This window comes from Manduca sexta, chromosome 15 (genome assembly GCF_014839805.1).
Source record: "Manduca sexta isolate Smith_Timp_Sample1 chromosome 15, JHU_Msex_v1.0, whole genome shotgun sequence".
Lineage (NCBI taxonomy): Eukaryota > Metazoa > Arthropoda > Insecta > Lepidoptera > Sphingidae > Manduca > Manduca sexta.
Genome location: NC_051129.1, coordinates 14,090,868 through 14,113,591, shown reverse-complemented (window position 1 = coordinate 14,113,591; position 22,724 = coordinate 14,090,868). Strand labels below are relative to the sequence as shown.

The 22,724-nt window shown below is 36.6% G+C and overlaps 1 non-coding gene across 1 annotated transcript; it reads left to right on the top strand.

Moving 5' to 3' along the window:
* The first annotated feature begins 21,274 nt into the window (after positions 1–21,274).
* Positions 21,275–21,348, top strand: Trnat-agu. Its single transcript has one exon. It is a non-coding gene; the product is annotated as a tRNA-Thr (tRNA).
* The last annotated feature ends 1,376 nt before the right edge of the window (positions 21,349–22,724 follow it).

The following is a 22,724-nucleotide window of genomic DNA, read 5'->3' as shown; positions in this document are numbered from 1 at the left end:
GCTTACTTCCCGGTAGGCAACGGCTTTGTTGTGCCTCTGGCATTGTAAAATCCTTGGACGGCGGATGCTGCTTACCATCAGGCGGACTTCTTGTTCATTTGCCTACAAAGGCAATAAAAAAAACGAAAATTTTTCGCTTAAGTCAATTGCCTGCTAAGTGTTGATATTATCACTTACAGCGTCTTTTGTTGTTTTTGTATTGTCTATCGAACACATATATTGCTGTTTGGCGGTTAATATAGCCAAATTGATATCTACAAGATTCGACGACGAAACGCTTTTTAAATTCTTATTCGACACATATTTATTATCTGTGATTAATAAAAACACATAAAAAAATAAACAATCATAAACAGACGCAAATTCAGATACAGTACACTCTCATTATCCCTTATCTATATGTAAATATTGATAAATACAATGTCGAAAAATCGTAAATGATAATATATTTAATGCGCAATCGTTTCGGGCATCACGTGTTTGGTGGTAGGTAGTTATCACGTTTACAGATTAGCAGTTTATCTCTCATACTAGCTTTAGCTTGGAGTCGTTGAAGAAGATTTTCCGGGATAAATGTCCGGCACTATATGTTCCCGGGATAAAAAGCTTATAGCACTCAGAAATAATGTAGCTTCCTATAAGTAGAAATAAAATAAAAATCGATTTCAATCGTTCAAACTAACAAACAAAATCATCAGCTTTATGGATTAGTAAGTATAGCTGATTAGTCTCTACTATTTTAGATGGCAGATAGATACTTTGTAAGTAGGTCCAGGCCTTAACCATGTTGAGCGATAGGGTGTGGAAATTGACTGCCAAAGCAGAAATGTATTCCTGTTCGGAGTACTTTTGGCATCATTCATCTGTAGTCAACTTCATCAATGATCCTCCCGAGGCAATTCTTGTGCGCTCGGGCTTCACAACGAATGCAGGCGGAAACATTTGTCGCAGCCCTAGGAACAGAGTTTAGTGTGTATTTTTTTTTTTTATTTATTTCGATTACCAACAATTGAACTTAAAAAAAAATACTAAAAGATTATACAAATATAAATCAAGCTAAATGCACAACCATACTAAGGTAATCACAGCATGCAATAAGACGTGCCATTTTACTTCATGGTTGTAACTACACATTGAGTCCTAATCTCCCCTTCGCCCATACTAAAATGGTTCCTTTTCCTTTCCCCCCTCTGCCCCTTTCCCAGATCTCCCCACTTTCCTCCAGGCCCCTGCAATTGCTAAGCCGGAGGATTCCAGTATCTCATTCGCAGGTTTCCCCAGTCGTAGACAGCGAGGTCCAATGGACAAAAAAGAAACATCATCAGCGGCAGGAAATCCACTACTGAACATATAGTCAAGTGTAATCAAATAAATATATGAGGAAATGATGCTGTGTTTCACGATAGTCGCTTTTATTGACCTTACTCATTTAGAAACTAGTGTATAGTTCTTTATTTCATTTTTGTTATAGCCATGTGGGAACGAGAACGACGTATGTACATGTTTCATCTAATATGTGAAGGAAAGTTATAAGAAAAAATCCAATTTATATGATTATTTTTATAGTTTTCTCAATGGCTCAACCTTTAATTATTTATCATTATATTAACCATTTTGCTAAATTAATAAAGGACTTATTATATAAAAATAATCTTATACAGATACTCCACAAAATCATTTAAATCTAAACGTCGGTTACGTCGTTTTTAGACGCACGACACAATTTCCTATAACATTGATTTAATGGACGACATAATTTGTCCACTGTTAACGTATATACGACGTGTATGTGTTTTTTATTATGAAATTGGGGAAATTTATAGTTTTCATTGAACTTTTACAGGTTAATATAATTTTAGATGTTATTTTGGCTACACCCAATGGTAGATACAATAGTCCGAGTGTAATATCGACTAACGAGATATTTATGTCCACTGACGGTCTTTGAGCGCTGGCTCAAAATTATGCCAGCTTATCCAATTAATATTACCTGAAAGGTGGACGGACGATTTGATAAACGTCGCAGCTAAAAACTGGATCAGGATTAGATGTGGATATCTTGACACTTCCGTCGGAGGAAGCCCGCAGTCGTCCCTATGCGCCGAAGAGGGCCACCGCGGAGTTTTAGTTCGTACGCCGTGCGTTGTATATAGGTTAGGGACTTGGTGGTTGTCTGAAGGTCGATATCAAGTCCGGGAGGCTCAACGCCTGGTAAGGCACGGTGACCCTAACATAACGCCAGTCGCCCGTGCAAAGGCTGGGCGGTAGTGGTAATGCACTTTCACGTAACTAAAAAAAGGTAGATGCTGGATGCAGGCCGCTTTTGATAGGTCCGTTTGGAATTTTTAAGTAGAGGTCTATGTTCAATAGTGAACTCCATGTGCCTGATGATCTAATTTGACTGATTAGCGATTATTTAAAACGAATCCTTTTGGGCTTTCAACCCGGTAATGTCTCAGTAGAATATTAACTATTCTCAAACATAATATTTACATACAAAATATATGTAAAACTACAATCATCTTAACACCCACAAGTCGCCGTTTGATCGAACATTTGATCAAAACACTACAAAACTAACGCCAACATTTGCCCAAACCCGCCAACCCAGCAACATCGCGGTCCCTTCCTGGCTGACGTAGCAACATATTACCAAACACGAAGCGCCGTCGAATTTGCATACAACTACGGTCCTTATAGCTCTGTATCAGAGATCGTCAACAATTGGCAACAAGAATGTGATCACGGACGGCACGTGGATTTGAGATTATGGAACGTGCTGAAAACGCGTATGAGTTTGATAAAGGTTTTATAATAGTATAAAATAAATATTTAATTCTCTATGTGTCAATGAAATTAAAGACCAGAGTGCGCGGAAGAATGATAATGCCTGACCATGGGCCCCAGCAAGATTACTTTTACAGAGGTCCATCTGCATAAGTAGGTACTACAATTAATATCATTATTTTTTTTATTTCTGTTTAAATAAAAATCGCATGGGTATTTGCACATGCTAAAGCATAATAAAACCTCTGTGGTCGATTGTTTCTATTGTTATTCAGTTATTTTTATTGTGACCTTTTCCGGACAGGGCCAGGGTCCAGGTCAGGTCTCTTGCACCCTCTTCCCGGTGCGCATGTGCCTGACCGCAATAAAAAGAAATTAAATTAAAATATTTAAATATTTGTGTATATGAATGAATTAACGCAGTTTTGACTTAATTACAACACCCAATTATATGTACGCTCTTTAATATTAAACAGCGTGACTGTTAAAAAATGTTGGCCGCTCCTGCGTCATATTCCTTGACTAGCGATGTCACTCGGTTTTGTTTTGTCAGCCGAACGGGAATTGCGTATATGTTGCAAAATTCATATTAATTGGTGGGTAATTAGGCCCTAAAGGTACCTTAAACGATTTTAGGTAAGACTACCTTATACTTGCTCTTTCGGCGGTGTGATCTTTTTCTCGAATAAAGCTGACGAATCAATACAAAATATAAACGTAGCAACTTTCTGATATTAAAGTTATTAGTTAAGTATTGCTAACATTATGAAACTTACAAACGTATATACTTCAATTAGTGTACATAAATTATGGTTTTAATTAAAGAAAGAAAGGAGTTTATTGTTGGAACATCGATAAAAAATTAAAAACACAAAATCCTACGTAACATAAACAATAATTGCGCTAACAATGGGCCTCGTATAAAGACTCATTTTGACATCGCTTTACTACATGGAAGCACTTAACAATAACACTTTACAATCAACTACTCGAACCGTAGATGTAAGAATAAAAAATATAAGTTTCGAAAATAATATATTAATAAAAAAAATAATTCCAAGCTCAAATGACACTACTGTTACTCTAAGAGAATTTGTGCAGCGATAACGTCACATTTTCTATCAGAAATACACTCATACGCAACAAAATATGCACACGTACTAAACTACAAAATTATCAAACAATCAGAAAATCAAAATCAGAATTTTTATTACAAACTTTCGTCATTCATGGACAATTGTAAATACGTATCTGATTTCATTTATAAATGCAATGCCAATTTGTCCTTGCACATCAAACAAACTAAAACATAGTCTCTCCTGCTCTACGAATCAAAACCAAAAGCATATAACGCTCATTCACCTTCTGCATAATGAATAAAACAAGCATAATAAATAATGACAACTGACCCATTGACTGAAAATTAATCACATCGTATTTATTCAAGGCTCTCAAGAATTCATGAAGTCATTTAAATTCAATGACTATAAACATCTTAATTTTTTTCCCCACTAGGTCTATCAAAGTCACATACAGATACACGAACCATAAATTATGTATGCGTAGCACATTAGCCAAATTTGTCGTTAATGTATCATATATTCTGAGGTGGTTCACTTCGCAATTCGCAGAGGTCAATTCAGGGGGGGTTTTCATTGTTTTAAGGCCGGCGTGCAGGGCCGCTGTTGGGCGATTTCAGTGTGGGTATTATTACTTTTAATTCATACCTTAATGGATGGCTGACAGTGGAGAATAGTCTATATAAATCGATTCCTGCCGGTTTTTCCTTTATGTAGAATTTAATGAAAATAATAATCCCTCCTAGCCGAATTTCGACCACGGCGGCCAATCTCAACGGAGATCAGCCAGGTACGCAGGATATATTATAGTGCACAAGTGTGTGCGCAGTACACAGGTGCGCTCTCTGTTCCTTCACTCTTATAGTTCGGTGAGACGGCAATCCGACATGACCGGACAGAGGACCAACGGCTTTATGTGCTTTCGGAGGTACGGGGGTATCACACCACCAACTTCCTGACTCTGAGCTGTAACTGAGTAATTTTTAAGATGGAAAACCCAGTCACTATTTCGGCCCGACCCGGGATTCGAACCCAGGACCTCAGCGCGGTAGTCGCACTTGTACCGTGTACAGATACAACTACGCTACCGGGGGAGTCGAAAATTTAATTATCAGTAGAACGACTTGCACACCCCATTTATGCATATTAGTACCTATATGTTGTGTCGGGTTTCCATTCGGAGAACCTCACCTTTCGCCGCTGGTATGTGAGCAAATTTTCTGTTATATGTCACGATTGCCTGTAAATAGTCAATTCAGTACACAGTCGGACGTTGGCATACATACAAAATATTAAAATATAATTTCAGTGCAATGATTTGTTATAACATAAGGGTCTTGAGGACAAGATGGACAGCCGACTTGTTAGAGATCGCAGAAACACTCTGGATTCAGAATGCTCAACAGGTCTGTGTGGAAATCTTTAGGGGAAGGCCTATGTTTAGCAGGAGAATTCTTGAGGCTGAAGTGTCCTTAGTAAAGTTTAGTCATGTAACTTGTTGTTAATCACGACTGCATGCATCGTTTTAATTTCAATACATGATGTTCGAGTGGGGTACATGGGCCCTCAGATTTTGTCTTACTTCGGCCCTGTCACGTGACAATGACATGAATGACAGGCCGTTACTAAGGCACGTATAGGAAAGTTTGGCGGTCGTAAAAAAGCTATAGTTTATTTATACTATGGCCTTGAGTTATATCGATTAACTATTGCGATAGCGGTCGTAAAATCAGTCAATTCATGTTTTTTATGTTGAACAAAGAATTGTAATATTAACCCTTTAGTTAATAGAACATAGAGTAGTAAAATTTATTATAATTTTAATTCAATGTGTGTGACATTCTGAATTCTATGAAATAATTGAGTAAGAGTAAGATCCTTATTATTGTTTTTTTCGCTAATTAATGTTGCGACGATCCATGATATAAATGTACACGTTGTCGTTAACGCAATGGTTTCGGTTAAAAAAAATTTTATATGAAAATTTTAACAGGGCCGCAGAGAACGTATTTGGAACTAAAATACGGCAGCGTCATCATTCACGCTGTTACTTCGAATAGTAAGTCATACGAAACTTAATATATATTGGAATTTACTGGTTAGGTCTCTCATATGTGAGAGTTCACCTGGGTAGGTACCACCGCAATGTCTTTTTCTGCCGCCAGGCAGCAGTGTGTAGTCACTGTTGTGTTCCGGTTTGCATTTCATTGTAACCAGTGTAACTTCTGGACATATAAGACTAACATCTCATATCTCAAGATGGCGAGCGCAGGGAAATACCAAACAACTGTTTATGGGCGGTCGTATCGCTTACTATTAGGCGAACGGCAAGCTAGTCTCGTCATTCGAAGCATTCAAAAAAAATCGGCAGTAAGAATTTGATTATTTGACGTATGTTGTTGTCGGCGAGGGTTTATCATCTCTCGTCAGACACTATCTAGACGCCAATCCACTTACCACCAGGTGTAGATCTATAGTTAGCGACTAGGGTCGTTTATAGAAATCGATTGTTATCACACGTATCAGATGTTGTAAAAGAATGTTTCGCAGTAGGATGATTTATGAATACTAATGTAAATCGATGGCGGACAATCGAACTGAAAACAATCGCTTGGGCGGGATATTGTGAAACTGAATGGGCCATGAATATCAAATGGTAGAAAGTTTAAAGCTTGCAAATTTTTTTTGTGTTTTACTTTCGATATTTGTTGCTAAGCAGTAGCCGGTAGGTTAAATATTCCATTGTTTTGGATAGACCTTCTCTTATCGATTAAGACAGAAAAACTTTTTCATACGGACACAAAATGACCCAACTGCCCCTGATAGTAGGTGGAGTAGGGTTCAATAGAATGTCGACTGACGAGAGATGATTACCCCTCGACAGTCGACACAGTTATGCCGGCCTTTTGGAACCGCATAAACACAGGCTGATCCCGGAACGCGACACACTTACGTGAGCCGCTACGTCTTGTTTTAACACCTTGTATACAGTGGTCGCTGTCCGGGCTGATATAAAATATATCCAACCACCAGCAAAGTGAGCACAGCATTATTTCTGCTTTCATATTTAGCGGGCATCCCGAGACTCCCTTAAACCTGACTGGATGTTTACTGCCAATAACATCTTTTAACAGTGATATTTGACAAGTGATTAATTCGTTGAATGGATTTCTTATTATTATCTCTGATCTATCCAATCTGTAAGAGGAGCGGCGATAGCCTAGTTGGTTGTGGAACGGACTGCCAAGACGAATGTCTGCAGGTTCAAATCCCAAGGGCACACACATCTGATTTTTCTAAATAAAATTATGTGTATATTAGTTGTTAATTATTGCTTGCTTTAACGGTGAAGGAAAACATCGTGAGGTAACCTGCACATCTGAGAAGTTCTCTATAGGAATTTCGAAGGTGTGTGAAGTCTACCAATCCGCACTAGGCCAGCGTGATGGACTAAGGCCTAATCCCTCTCAGTAGTAGAGGAGGTCCGCGCCCAACAGTGGCACAGTATATAATACAGGGCTGATATTATTATTATTATCCAATCCTCATCTGTCTCTTTGTGACCATGTATATGGTGTTTGGCAACTACACACCAAGGTTGTCCCCTGACCTCTTAAACAAGGAAATCTTGTTACCTGGCGAAGTGATGTGTGCCATTGTTGAAATGTTATGAAATGGCGAGAGCGAGGCTAGTGGGTTTAGAATTATACTTGTCGGAGACGGACATTAGTAACGAAACGAAGCATGAGTTCGGGTAGATGGCGGCACCGTCGCCATCTTGTAACTAACTTCATGCTACAACGGAGCCTAGCTAGTGGAGGGATGTCTGACCGAGTCCTCATTTTCCATTTGATCGTCTAGGGGACAAGTCCTCCTCAAAGCTAGGAACTGTTCCTCACGTTTCGTGTACAGAGTGAATTATTAAATCGTTTGGTGTAATTTGTTAGTAGTCTCATTTGCTCGACTACCCACTTTATACGCCCAATATGTCGGATGACAATTCTCATGATGCGACCTCTCAGATATACTTTTATACTCACGTCTTAATGATTTCTTATGTTTACGCGAATGTTAGACATTGAAATTAAACTAATTTTCGGATTCTATCGCGGTAAGTAATTTATGTTTCTCCCGACGTTTCGAAGACCTTGCAGCCTTTGAAATGTCGCGTCAGGAGAAACATAAAATAGTAACTCACGTCTTTATTACAAAGGGGTCGGTAGGGGCACAACTGGTGCAGCCATTTTTTGCCGAGTGTCCGTCCCATGATGTGATAGGGGGGAGTTTATGCTATAAATCCTAGCCTATATAACATATATAACAAAATTTCGTCATATTAAATTTTAAAGGCCGAAATATCCATGATTATTAATTATTTTTACGTTTTTCTTTCAACTGCGAGAACTAATCACTAACTAGACGTGAATTTAAATTCTTTACTTGCCAATACATGTTTAGTTACCCAGATTAAAGGTGAAACAAAATGTATGAAAATGGACCTTGAGGTATCGCCTTAACTAGCAATTTTAATTAGGCACCGACTCCAAAATTGGTATCCAATATATACCTACTATGTGAAATATTTTTTGGTTTTGAGTGTTTTTGAAGGCGGTGTAATTTTTTGTTAAAATTATTTTTATTCTTTAACTGTTGTGTTTGTACTGTTTTGTGTGCGTCACCTTACGGGCCTTGTTCGTTGAGTTAGTAACATCAGGACGGCCAGCCTGCAGATATTTTTTTAGATCACCATCCGTTGAACCAACGTCAACATATTTACCATATTACCTATGGAAGATTACCAACTTACTTACTTTAGTTTATACTGTTTATTTCAATAAAAATAACCATCATAAAATGTTGCCCGACTTCAGAATCGAACCCAGAACCACCCAAACTATATTGATTGTTTAATCTCAGGAAGCTAACGTGTTGATTAGTATAACACTGGCAAGCATATATAAAAGCGAAAGTTTATGAAAATGTTTGGAAGTTTATTAAAAGTAGACGCAGAAACAACTAAACCGATTTGTATGAAATTTGGCACACGAGTAGACCATGTGCTGGATTAACTTATAGGCTACTTTTATCTCGGTGATATGTTCCCACGGGAAATAATTAATGATTTATTTTATCAGATTTTTTAAATAATTGGCTTTAACGTGATACTGGCTGCGTTATGAATCTCTTCAGTGATTTATTCTCTATTGAAACGGGAATGACTGTTCACACGGGCGAAGCCGCGAGCAAACACCTAGTAAAATATAATGATTGTAACATTGTTGCGAGGCGTCATTAATAACATCAAACCGAAACTATCGACAGTCATATCTGTCCGCCAAAATTATCGAATAACGCAACACTAAAACAGATTTAATTTATCAGCTGAAACCGCGCCGGTCGCAAACTGCCCTTGAACTAGTGACGTTACTGGTTTATCGATAAAAAAACCGCGAACCAACGCGATACGATAAGCCGATTCGCAATACAATGCGCGCCAAATATTCATATCGTTCGGAACACGTGTTTTGCGTACAGTCGCGTGAAAAATAGATTGGCATTCTACGTTTCTGCATTTTAAATTACAAATTAGATCATTCGTCATATTATGTCGTTCTAAATTTAAAATGTGTATCTTTTTAAAGCCAATTTGTCCATAGAATTCGACGAGACGATCGGTTGAGTGTAAAGATTTTTGTTGCAATTTAGTAATATTTTGATGTAGAAAATAAAACCTCGTTGCAATTCTAGTAATTTTTAAAAGAATTATTGAACAAAAAAATCCTCATTTCCTCTTTTACGCATTTGTATATAATCAAAACTTAAAACACACGATTCATATATATTATGGATGTCCATGTTCATGATGTTCATTTTCAGCGATCAGACCACCAGACGTCTGGTATGTAATTAGTGCAATCCGCGCGAGGCTGGGGCGGGTCGCTAGTCTCTGTAGTTCATGTTAACAAGCTTTTGGACGGCGAAGAAACCTATCTATATACCTTTGGTCTCTTACAGTTATTACAAAAGAACACAACGTTACAGACAGGGCAGTCTCCAGTGGCGAAAGGCTAAAATTTTCGAAAGGGAACCCAACACAACATTTTTAGCATAATTGCGGGTCTGCAAATCATTCTGATGATAATTAGATTCTACATAAACGGAAGCCGGTAGGAATCGAGTTAGATGAACCCTTCGTCACTGTTAGATTGTTAGTTCGCTACGACTACGCGCATCCAAAATCGTTGATGTCTCATCCTCTCCCAGTGACCGTCCTGAGCCGAGGTTCGTAACTAGTGGGTTGTCCTCAGCATGGTCGCTTAATCTCCGAAGGTTGCGAGCGTCTAAAACGGTCACACAAAAATTCGGTGTGTTTGTATAAGCCGGCCCTTGCCAGGCTAACAAACATAGGGCCATGTCAAAAAATATTCAAATAAGTCTATTTTTACATTACCACTTATCTACGCATCTACATAATTTTAAACACGACAAAACCGGAATAATTCCATGATAATATAAAATCAAATCAACAGCCACAAATCAATGCCAAATATAGCAAATAAAATCACGAACAAAAGTGAGAGTGTGTGAAAAAATCTATTTCGGATCCGGACTCGATGTTACCGGACTAGTCCTTTAATATTTATAGTCAAAGGTAACCGGCCAACCCGATGACTTACACACGTCAGCTGTACGTAATAAATGTTAATTTCAACCGTGATATCGAAATAAATCTAAATATTCATTCGTATTGATTAGTAACAGCTGCTTGTGGCACCGATGTATCTGAATTCTACGAAGACCCAGTTTTCCATGCAATTAATTTTATTCCGTCTTTATTGCTTCATAATTGTCATGGGATTTCGGTTAATTTAATTAATTAATCTTTAATCTATTCGCGTGAATTACCTATAAATGCTTAAATTACCTATTTTATTTGCAAACACTAAATTTAATTTCATTTATGTTTATTTTATTACGGTTATTTTAATTCTTTTTAAACTCGTTTGATAAGTAATTTCGCGACACTAAAACATTTTTTAATATACTTAGCATTTGTTTTTTTAATTAAGTAAAATAAATTTTGATAAAATACGCTTTGAATTATTTATTTTATTTTTAGATTATCTATCTATTTAAATTAAATTTTAAATAGTATTATTTATTCTATTTTACTACGATGTGATGTTTGTGTAAATTCTGTGTTGTATTTATTTTATTGTTTATAAAATCAGTTACATAGTTAGCAAAAAAAAATCATTAAATTATGTATCGACGGAGTAGGAAATGTGATATTAACACATAAATATAGATTTTATTATAAACATTATTAATTAACCTTTTGTAGCTACGAGCTTCTAACATTCAAGGTAAACAGATGAAGTTAGAAGATGTACGTAATTTTTCGTGATCGCGCGTATTTCGTTAATGAATTTCGACATATTTCTTGTTACTTTACAATCTACCTCTATATGGTATTTTGGTGTCTCACTGCGCGTGATTCCGAGACATCACAATATGTTTATTTTCGTAAATTCCAGTATTTACACACCGGCCATATTGTCGTTCAAACCATAACAAGACAGTGCTTGGACATTTGGTTGGCGGCTGAATTAGACATTGCGTTGTTGGACTTATTCATACGACGGTCAAAGTGTAGTCGATCTTAATGTTGGAGTTTGTGTTCATATAAAAACCTAGTAATGTTCGTAGTTGTCACAGACGATAGGAATATGTTCTGCGGCGGTTCCACATGCAATTCCTTTTCCAGAATAATGTTTCAAATAGTTACTTTTCTTGGACGAAGAGTTACCAATTAGTACATCTAGGACATTCGTTTAAACTGACCTCTTTCCCGCAGAGACATTTTTGGCCTGTGTGTTTTCCGTTTCATGATGTTTTAGAGGCGGGCCCATCGTCGTATGGGGACAAATTTCAGATTCGCTGTTACTGAACAGCAAAATCACTGCATGGTCCCGAATCCGAAGCCGAGACTTGAGATCGATGGTCATAGTGCTCACATCACGACTGCGCCACAGAGACAGTAATGTCTTCACAGACTATCGCAATTATAATGTTAAAAGCTTCCGCGTCTTGGAGACATGAAATAACTTGAACCTTGAAGACTAAATTATGAATACAAAACCTGAATAGCAGCGGTTGTGAAACGTCTGAACAAAACCGGATTCCGAACGTAGTATACTAGAGACGCGACCTTGAACTCTGAGAATTATTTAATCTTTTTAGTTAATTTTATTTTTATTCAACGACGTAAAAAAACGACATTCGATTTTCAAATAAATTCATCGTATTTATTTTTAATTGTCCTAATTAATTTATTCTTTTTTGCGTATTCGGTATTTAAATAAACTATTATATAATTTGTAACTGTATAGTAGTGCCTCTTTGCCTGTGACCAACTGTTAGCTTAACCCAACCTGCACTGCGTAGGTATACGACAAGAGATCAAGTTCAAATGGTCTTAAGGACTAAGACCTGTAATACTATAAATTGGGCAGCAAATTCTTGACATTCTCTGTCATCCGAGGTGACGTTAACACTGCTAGGTAATAAATCAGAGCCATAAATGTAAGAACAGGCTGCCCAATCAACGAGCGGATATCTAAAGGGCACCGATGTGACACTATCATAAATCAAATGATTAATCATCAGTTTTGATGGACATAGACAAAAATAGACATAATTTACATAAGAACAAACCTATATGATCAGAGAAAAATTTGCAAACGTTTCGAAAGTGATATTTTGTGAAATGATAAAAGGCAATCGATGTATTTGATGGTAGACAACGACAGTCCAATGTCTTCCTAGCCGAATTTTCGGCCACGGTGTCCAATCTCAACGGAGATCAGCCACGTATTCAGGAGATATTATACTGAAAACCATTAGCTTTACGTACTTTCTAAGCACGGGGTATCACACCGCCAACTTTCTGACGCCGAGCTGGGACTTAGTAATATTTATAAATGGAAGAACCAGTCACAATTATTTTGGCCCGACCCGGGATTCGAACTCAGGACCTGAGCGCAGTAGTCGTACTCGTACAATATTCATACAGTATAGCACCAGTCAGAACCTCAAACCACTGCGCGACACTGCACTGGTTATCTGGATATAGTGTTAAGTCAATACTTAACACTATATCCAGATAACCAGTAAAAAACGACGTAAAAAAACGACATTCGATTTTCAAATAAATTCATCGTATTTATTTTTAATTGTCCTAATTAATTTATTCTTTTTTGCGTTTTTGGTATTTAAATAAACTATTATATAATTTGTAACTGTATAGTAGTGCCTCTTTGCCTATGACCAACTGTAGCAATCTACAATACTACAATAATAGTGCCTAAAGTGTCCTTTAAATCTCTGATTGATTGAAAATGTTCGAAATAAATATTTACAAACAAAAACACTTATCACGCGTTTATCCTAGAAGTGGTAGGCGAGATGCAACCACGGCATAATATATTAATAAGCACAGACATATGTAATTGGTTAATACATACTTGAGAAGTTCTCTATAGGAATTTTGAGGGTGTGTGAAGTCTACCAATTCGCACTAGGCCAGCGTGGTGGAATAATGCCTAATTCCTCACAGTAGTAGAGGAGGCCCGTGCCCAGTGGGTGAGTATATTACAGGGCTAATATTATTTATAATTGGTTAAAACAAAACACCAAAAACGGGAAATAATAAATTCTGATAATTCATAAACTCGACTATCACCGCTAATTTAAATCGTGGATAACTTATCGCGCATGTCATGTGACCTCGCGGAGCCTTGACATTTGTTCTCGATTGTTCTATTTAAATAATTGCCGTAAAATCGCGAAGGAAGATGGAATGTTAATTTCCAAATTGTTACTATCATTGATACGGATCGCTTAGATATTAGATAACAGTATTTATAGAGAAATAAATCGTAGCCGACTTATCTTTTGCAATCGTTAACGCTAACGTTATGTTTTAATCGTGTTTTATTAATTACTAGCGAACCGCCCCGGCTTCTCACGGGTGCAATGCTGATACTAAATACACTACAGAAAACCTGTGAACGTTGTATATAAAAACATAGCGGCCCGCTCTGGCTTCGCACGGGTATAACATAACAAAATAACAGTATTTCTCCACTATTTAATGGACATCCATTAAATAGTGGAGAAATACTGTTATAATAATAATATTATTATACATATAAACCTTCCTCTTGAATCACTCCATGTATTAAAAAACCGCATCAAAATCCGTTGCGTAGTTTTAAAGATTTAAGCATACAAAGGGACATAGGGACAGAAAAAAGCGACTTTGTTTTATACTATGTAGTGATTTCTTTAAATGTGTGACATTTGTAAGCGCCGAGTGACCATCGGAGCCCGACTAGTACCAATTAAACGAACAACATTAAATTTCCCTTCATTATAACTGCCAAAATTTGTCGCAAAGTGTGTAAATGTTTAACTATTGTAATGGCTTGTCACGCCCTTTGAAACTATGGAGTTTCAATCAACCCTTATTGGAGAAACATTAATCAAACTCGCAGTGGCGAATGGTGAAATTTTCTGTGAAGGATTTCGACACAACATATAGGTACTTATATGTATAAATGCGGTCTGCAAATCGTTCTGATGATAATTAGATTTTACATGAATGAAAGCGCGCAGGAATCGGATTATATGAACCCTAAAGGGCAGTATACAGAAATATTAAACTAAAATTTTCGTTGTTTGTTGTAAATTGGTTAAGAGATGAGCATGCCGCTCGCATGATGGTGACATGACCGCTCACAAACAGTAGCAATACCATACAGGACTTTGAATTATAAACACACTATTGCGCTCGGCAATGAGACATAAGATGTTAAGTCTCAAAGCCTAATTAAGCTGGCTACAATGTCTCCTCCAAATGGGGCACAACAGTGCAGGCTCACTGTTGCTTGACGGTAGAAATAGACATTGTGGTGGTTCCTATCTACACGGTTCTTGCATACGAGAGTTACCAGTCAGTCACATATACTAGAATTTGAAGGGAACTCGGCCGAAGTAGTACCGTTCTGTATGTTATACGGTACTAAGATTTTGGAGACCAGATAAACACTCACAACCTTTCAACTCCGAAGGGTAGTCAGAGTTGCAACTGGTGCACCCATTTATGTTTATTCCATGATGTAATGTAGAGCGAGCCTATCGCCATATCGAGCACAAATTCCATAGGCCCTGCTGATACAGAGTAGAAAAATCCAATATGTGCCCGACCTGGGAATCGAACCCGAAACTTCATTTCAGCCGTACCGTAATACATCTACACCACCGAGGCACCAAGACTATAGACATATATTTATTTATACATATACTTTTTAAATGTAAGACATACAAGCGGGCAAATGCCTCAGGCATTTTCTTCTAATCAACCTATATACAAATATTGTGTCCTTTATAATTTACTAGCTTTTGCTCGCGGTTTCGTCCGTTTCGAATTCTCCGTGAATTTTTTTTTTCCTAATTACTTTATAATACGAATCGTTATTATTATGACCAAATTACACAAAATCATTCGCCCGCGTGAAGGAGTTTTCCGGGATTTTTTTTTCCAACTTTCTTTATAAGTATCGTTATAAAGGTATTTTGAGCTAAGTACACAAAATCATTACAAATTGTAGCCTACGTGTTATTCTGATGTATAACCAATATTACTGTACAGTTTCATCCAAATCTGTTCAGTAGGTTTTTCGTGAAAGATGAGCAAACATACATACATCCATCTTCACAAACTTTCGCCTTAAAATACAACAAGTGGGATATATACGAACATTTTTTTTTCTTTTTTATTGTATCTGACTATGTCCACGACCAATTTTTTTTCTGTTTATTATTCACTGAAAATGAGCAAGCAAGATATTAATGTGATTCTTATTTATATCTCTATTAAGGGCTACATCGTGAGAACTTCACCCCCCGCAGCGGTCCCTACACGCTCACCAATTACGATCAGAAAATGTGAACAATGCTAACCATTTTTACATAATTAATTTGTATATTTCTCTCATAATATAAGTATTTGGTAAATGATAACAATTAACGATATGTTACAATTTGTTAATTATAATAGATAATAGAAGCTCACGCTGATGTATACGAAGGGGTATGCAGAGATATTTGTTTTTTATATGTTACTAAAATCAAATTAAATATTTCTTTCTCTCTAGATGTAACTGGTACTAACTCAGTCCACAGAGATTATATATAAATAGCACTAAAATTTTAAAACAGTTTATTTATAGTTAGGTACTAAATCGAAAACTCTAATTACCTGATATTGAAGCGTGATTAGCTGTATTATATCAATGTCAATAAAATTTACAATTTTCGCGGGTGGTAGGATATATTTTATATCCGCCCGGACCAGGTCGTCGGTCCATCTCGTGGGGGGTACGTCTCTCGGTTCGTGGTCGCCACTTCAGAAGTAGTGGCGTCCCGAAGTCAGACGGTGACGCGACGTCTCGTTGGTCCTGTCTTATACAGGATCATTTTGACTTTACTAAATGAAACCACATAAGTCTTCACCTTTAACATTTTGCCAAAAATCGTCCATGAATAAAGAATATTTTCCTGAACCCTGTATAAGCAGATGACACCCTGACACCGCCACGTCAGCAGTTTGATGTTCGTAAGTTTTTAAGTCTAGTCAGAGAGCGAACAGGGAAACCATTAATGCATGTCACACGTTGATGGTGCAAGACGATAAGAACAGCGGACTTACACTTCGGTAATGAATTAATTCACGTTGTATGTGTTTTATAACCAACTTCAAAAAAAAGAGGAGCCGACTGTAAAATTGGTTTCCAGTACATACCTGTTACGTGAAATTATTTTTTGTGTTTAGTGGTTTTTGACGGTTTAATTATTTTATTATAGCATGAACATGTAGGCTTGATTTTAACAGTACTCAGTCTGTATTCCTAATGAATACTTGAAGCTATTTCAATTAAATTTAACAGCGCATGTGGATATCGCAGATTCGAAGAAGTGTTGCTATGTATATGGTATATAATATCTAATTGTCACGAGGCTGTAAGTAGAGATACTTGTCAGATATGTTCTGTATCCGAATGGATGACAAGTACCTATACATATAGAAATTATACTGTAATAAATTTACGAAGCGGCCATAGCCTAGTTAGGTGTGGAACGGACCGCAGAGACGACTGTTCACCGGTTCAAAACCCAAGGGCACACACCTCCGATTATTGATGTATGATAATTAAAGAAAAATAAATTATAATAAATTCCACATAAAAGGAAGCCGGCGCGAATCGGGCTATATGGAACCTTAGCCACTGGAACCTATACCTACGGACTGATGACTGAAGTAACATAAAATACAAATCGCATACTCGCCCACCTTGTACCATTCACTCCCGAACTTGTTACTACAGGCTTGAGTGTTCAGTTCTTGATTATGATGTTTCAGAGAATAAAGCTCGGAAATGTGTGGAGATCGCTTGTTTATACATAAATATATTATTATATAATAAATTAAATATATATTTAAAGAGAAAACGCACCCCTTTTAAAGTATATTGCAAGCACGGGGTGAGATTTGGCATTATTGAAGTTCATACAGAGGCGTATAGAAAAATAAAATGTATGTATAAGATGTTTACAAATCTTCAATTCGACGGTCGAATTTCGATTACTGGACTACTAGTATTAATTAATATCCCTATACATTTTCTTAATATTGTAAAGATGTTTGTTAAAAGAAAACCCTGAATTTGTTTTTATGAATTTAGGCGTCTGTCTAGATCAAGTCCTAGATAATCAATTATCATTTATTTCATGAATATACGCTTAAATGCTATTTTTTATCTTTGGTATGTCTGTAAAGAGTATTTTTTTTATTTCGTAAAAGAATCTGTACGCGTGCAAAAATAGAGTTTTAATTATAACACTAGATAGCAATGTCATCACAGTAATTGGTACTTCGAAAAATATCATAGTAATGTCCAGTCTATACCTTCTTTGTTCTTTGGACACTGTTGGTTTACGATTTTCGGCATATATTTCCTGATTAACGTTTCATGTCAGGCTAGTGACGTTAATTAGGGAGTTTGTGGTCGAAAATTAATAATTACTCGAATCATAGTTTTAATTAAAGCATTCTGACATACGGTTACGTTTGAATTTCTTTTATATCACGCAATAAAGTTTACGTCTATTGTGCAGCGGTTTGGATCGAAATGTTAAAGCTTGAAGTACGGGTCTCGGTGGCGTGGTTGTATTGAGCTCCCGGGATCGGGTCTCGGGTCGGGAAAAAATGATTTTTTGCTCAGTTTGTGCCCGGAGTTAGCAATTTGTGCTCGATATGGCAATAATCTCGTCCTTATTATATCAGGACGGAACAGGCACGAGGAAAAATGCCCCGCCTACGCCATCGGAGATACAAAGTGTGATGTGTATTTAATTTATTATGTATTTTGTGTATAGCATCAATGATCCAGTTGAACCACTTGAATAAAAGATGTTATCTTTTATATTATTGCAATTAATCAGTTCCTACTTGTACGTGAATATCACAGCCCACCAATACTTAAATATACTCAATTAGGATTATTGATACTTGATAGCTTCAATTTGGAAGCAGCCATAGTTGAATAGTATGGTGTATGTAACATCAGCATCGACTATTGATTTGTTTATTTTGCGACTACTGCTGAGGTCTCGGGTTCGAAACCACATCGAGTAGTTTTCTACAATCAGTGTGGAGTCTGAAATTTTCCCGGATAATAGCAATAGACTCCTCCTCTATTACATGGACCCTAACATAGTTTAGTAGTTGTTTCAATACTACTATATGATGTTATCATGATATGATGTAATGAATGATGCAATACTATACTATATGATGTATCTGCCTACCCCATAAAAGGCCAAAATCGTGAATTGTAAAGTTATTAAACATGAACGGAAGTACACTTATTGTATTTCGGACAGGTGCGTGTGTACTGAAGCGGACTCCCGAATCTTTATTATGATCTGTTGTTACGAAGGATGCACCAAATCGTCGGCCGCCCTTGGATGACGCGGCCGCGTCTATTGAGCTTTTGGTTAAGCATAACGATACAGTTAAGGGGAAGATTGTTAATAAAAATATTATTGTATTTATTTAACCTTAAAACAGCGCCCATTTCCTCGAATATATGTTACACTCTTTATCACTAAAACAAATCCACGAATGCAAATCTGAAAATACAAACTGCAACGTCCGAAGAATAACACAAATAAATACACACACATGTTTAAAAATAGGTGGCCTACATAATCTACTTTCGCTAGGCGAGCTAGTTTTCCAAAGAAATGTTTTTCCACAAAAACAATACACGGGCGCGCACTATTCTCTGCGTTAAGGTCGGCGCACACGACGACATCGCTTCACTTTGCCATATCGCCTTTATCCTTCAAATTAGGTTACAAAATTAGGTTTTGTTGCGGCTTCACATGCGTGCAAAAGTTCTACGTAATAAAAGTCCTGATGTATACTGTCAAGGGAAAAAATATATCCTTACCAGGATCTCAATGTCCATACCAAATTTCAATCCGTTGAGTAGATTTTGAGTTTATCGCGTTCAGATAGCAGACAGATGAGGAGGGGGTACAAGAGTAATCGTAATATTTCAGTCAATTTACATAAAACCGTAGTGTACTATTGACCTAAATCTTCCTCAAGAATTGAACTATATTTTAGTAAAATCCATTTAGCAGACTTTGAGAAAATCGATCACATACAGGCAGACAGCTTTTGGAGACTTTGTTTTATAATATGTATAAATTTCCAAGGGGCTAGATGGCGGCTGAATAACATCCCATTAGATTGTGTATGTTATTTTAGAATGTAACACTGATTAACTGCGTCAGTTATCATCGCATCGACCTAGAAGTAGCAATTGCATGGCGTAACCTTCAAAGCATGCTTTCAAATTTCTGATACCTACTATTACCCAGGTAGTGTTTAGGCAAAATTATACTATAAATATGCCTATTATGACGTATTAGAGTATGAAGTATCAGTTTGGTCGGTCAATCGATGCAGCGATTCCCAAACGACTTACGTCAAAGAGATGAGAGAGTTTCAAGATGATGTGTGTGCGACAACCCTTAGTCATTGTTTTCAACACCTGCCACAATTCCTTACCGTCATTATCCGTCTTTATATTTATGTTTCCTCGTTCCCCAAACATCAAAGGAAATAACGTTCATAGATTATAATGTCGTAAAACCCAATCAGTCTACTTTAATGGCAAATTAGTTGCCTTTGCTTGTATTAAAAAACTATAAAATTAATGAGGACATTTGTCCTGATGACTAATTATTTAATAAAAAAAATCCAGTACATTTTTTTTTACATAATAATGGCAGTTAACAATATAATTTCATGTGATGTGATGACCTTCAAAAATTTACTTAGTGTTTAACCTAAGTATTTTATAATATTGCATGATATATTAGGTATTGTGGATTTTCATAAGTAGCGGGGACTTATTTGATCATTTACGCCCTTTAAAACGTATAAAGTATTACAATATAAGGTTAAATAAGGATAAAAGTCCAAGTTCATGAGACAAGTAACTTCCACTTAACGTTGGCTAATTAGAAATACTTGGCTTTCTTGTTTCTTAATTAAAAATTATTATGTAGATTACATGTTTTCACACACCAGTGGGTTTGTGTGTGGAATTATATTTTTTCTTCTCATTTTATATTAATATTATTAATTAAACAAAAGTTCGGTAAACTTCGTTGATAGGAATAACAAGTGTGGGAGGACCTGCGGTTGTTCATTAAGTTTTAGATTGATTTAATTATATGCCGCCTTTTTGGTCTAGTGGACTTATACGGATTGTTGAGTGTAGAGTGTGTACTCTACACTTCACTTCAAATCAAACCCGGGACCTTCTCTTCCCAGTCTGTACTGGGAAGAGAAGGTCAAAACATTTCCAAAGGCGTGTAACCTTTGGAAATGTTTTGACCAGCATGGGAAATCTAGGCAGTTTGAATCAGGCTAGCAGTAAACAGTGCGTTGTGCCAAATTAATTTCAAAAGGTATAAGAACTGTAGGCGTATATTTTTTTTAGCATTTAAAAAAAATACAGAAATGTATTAAATTGGCGGTAAGCTCGACCCCTATCGCGTCATGGGGCACGCTTGGTGAAAAATAGGTGCTCTGGTTGCATCTCTACCTACCCCTGCGGACATAAGGGCGTGATGTGTGTTTGATTTTTAGAACAGTCATTCCTGGAAATACGTTAGAATAAATCTAAGGTATTTTTGCATAGATAATAGAATGAAGAAAACATATGTGTATTGGTATCGCAATTTCGGAACGCTATCCCATAGGCGCCGTGGCTTAGTTGGTTAAAGCGCCTGTCTAGTAAACAGGAGATCGTGAGTTCGAATCTCGCCGGGGCCTTAAGTTGGATTTTTTTTATATTTTTTTACATTTTGAAGATTAACATTTTTTTTTTCTTACAGATAAATGTTACATAGTTAATCATATATGCTTACGGAGATAATTTTCACTTAAATCCATTTAGATTTCCCAGATTTAATTTCCAACAAATATCCAAACTATTTATAGCATAGGATTTTTTTTATACGCGCATGGCACGACTGACGAGAGTTGATTATCCCTCGACAGTCTACACATTACACAGTTCCCTTCATTTCGATTTTCGGCATGACTACCAAGTTTTTACTTCAAACAAACATTTAAAAGTGGAACGCATTCGCCATAACCCAAGACTGACGACACTTAAACTTATTTATTATATTTTCTTTGGAAATTACAACAATTCCGTTTGTTTTTTTTTTTATTGGCACATAAAAAATCTTTGCAATAAATCCGTACAAACATATCATATTAAAACGACACGAAAAATATATTAACACTTCTGTAAGTAGGTTAGTATTTGTGTTAGAACAAATTAAATCGTTTTTTTAATGTTTCGGAAAAAGTTTTTTGATTGAATTAAAGTGAGGAAAGTTTCATTTATTTTGAATTTTTATGCAAAGTTACATCCTACATATTACTGTTTTTATAAACATCAATTAATATATTATATTTAATTTAGAATATTTATTCACTAAACGCACACAAACATTACGCATTATCCCCGAAGATGTATGCTGAGGCGCAATTAGGGCACCTATTTACTTTTCGCCAAGTTTGTTCTGTCCCATGATGAGACGGGGGCAAGCCTACCACCATATCGGGTACAAATTCCAGACTCCGGGCTGATATCGAGCAGAAAAACCCAAATATCATTTTGCCCGACCAGGGATTCGGACCCAGGACCTCAGAGCACTGCCGTACCGCGCATACATGACAACTACACCACCAAGACATTTACTGATTATTAATAATTAAAATACGAAGTATGTAAAACACATTTTCAAAATCTGTATACCATTATAACACTTAAGTCTTATTGTTTGCAAGGCGTATGATTCCGTGAGCGATTAAAATAGTATCTCTATGTGGGAGATGGGTGAGATAACGGTCATTCGTAACATACTTTTGAAATGGTTCATTTCTTTTATTTATGATTCGTGGTAGCTTAATTTTTTTTGTCTAATTGACTGCGCATGATGGTGCAGGGTCCATTGTCCAGCAACCAGGAATAATTATCTCTCTTCAGACACTATCTAGACCCACACCGCTTAACATCATGTCCATTAGGTTCATTTTGCCATAGCCGTATGAAAAACCCAAATTATCAAGCACCTTACAAGCACAGGAAAACCATATACCACCAAACTATGAGTCATGAGTGACAGTTTTTAAGA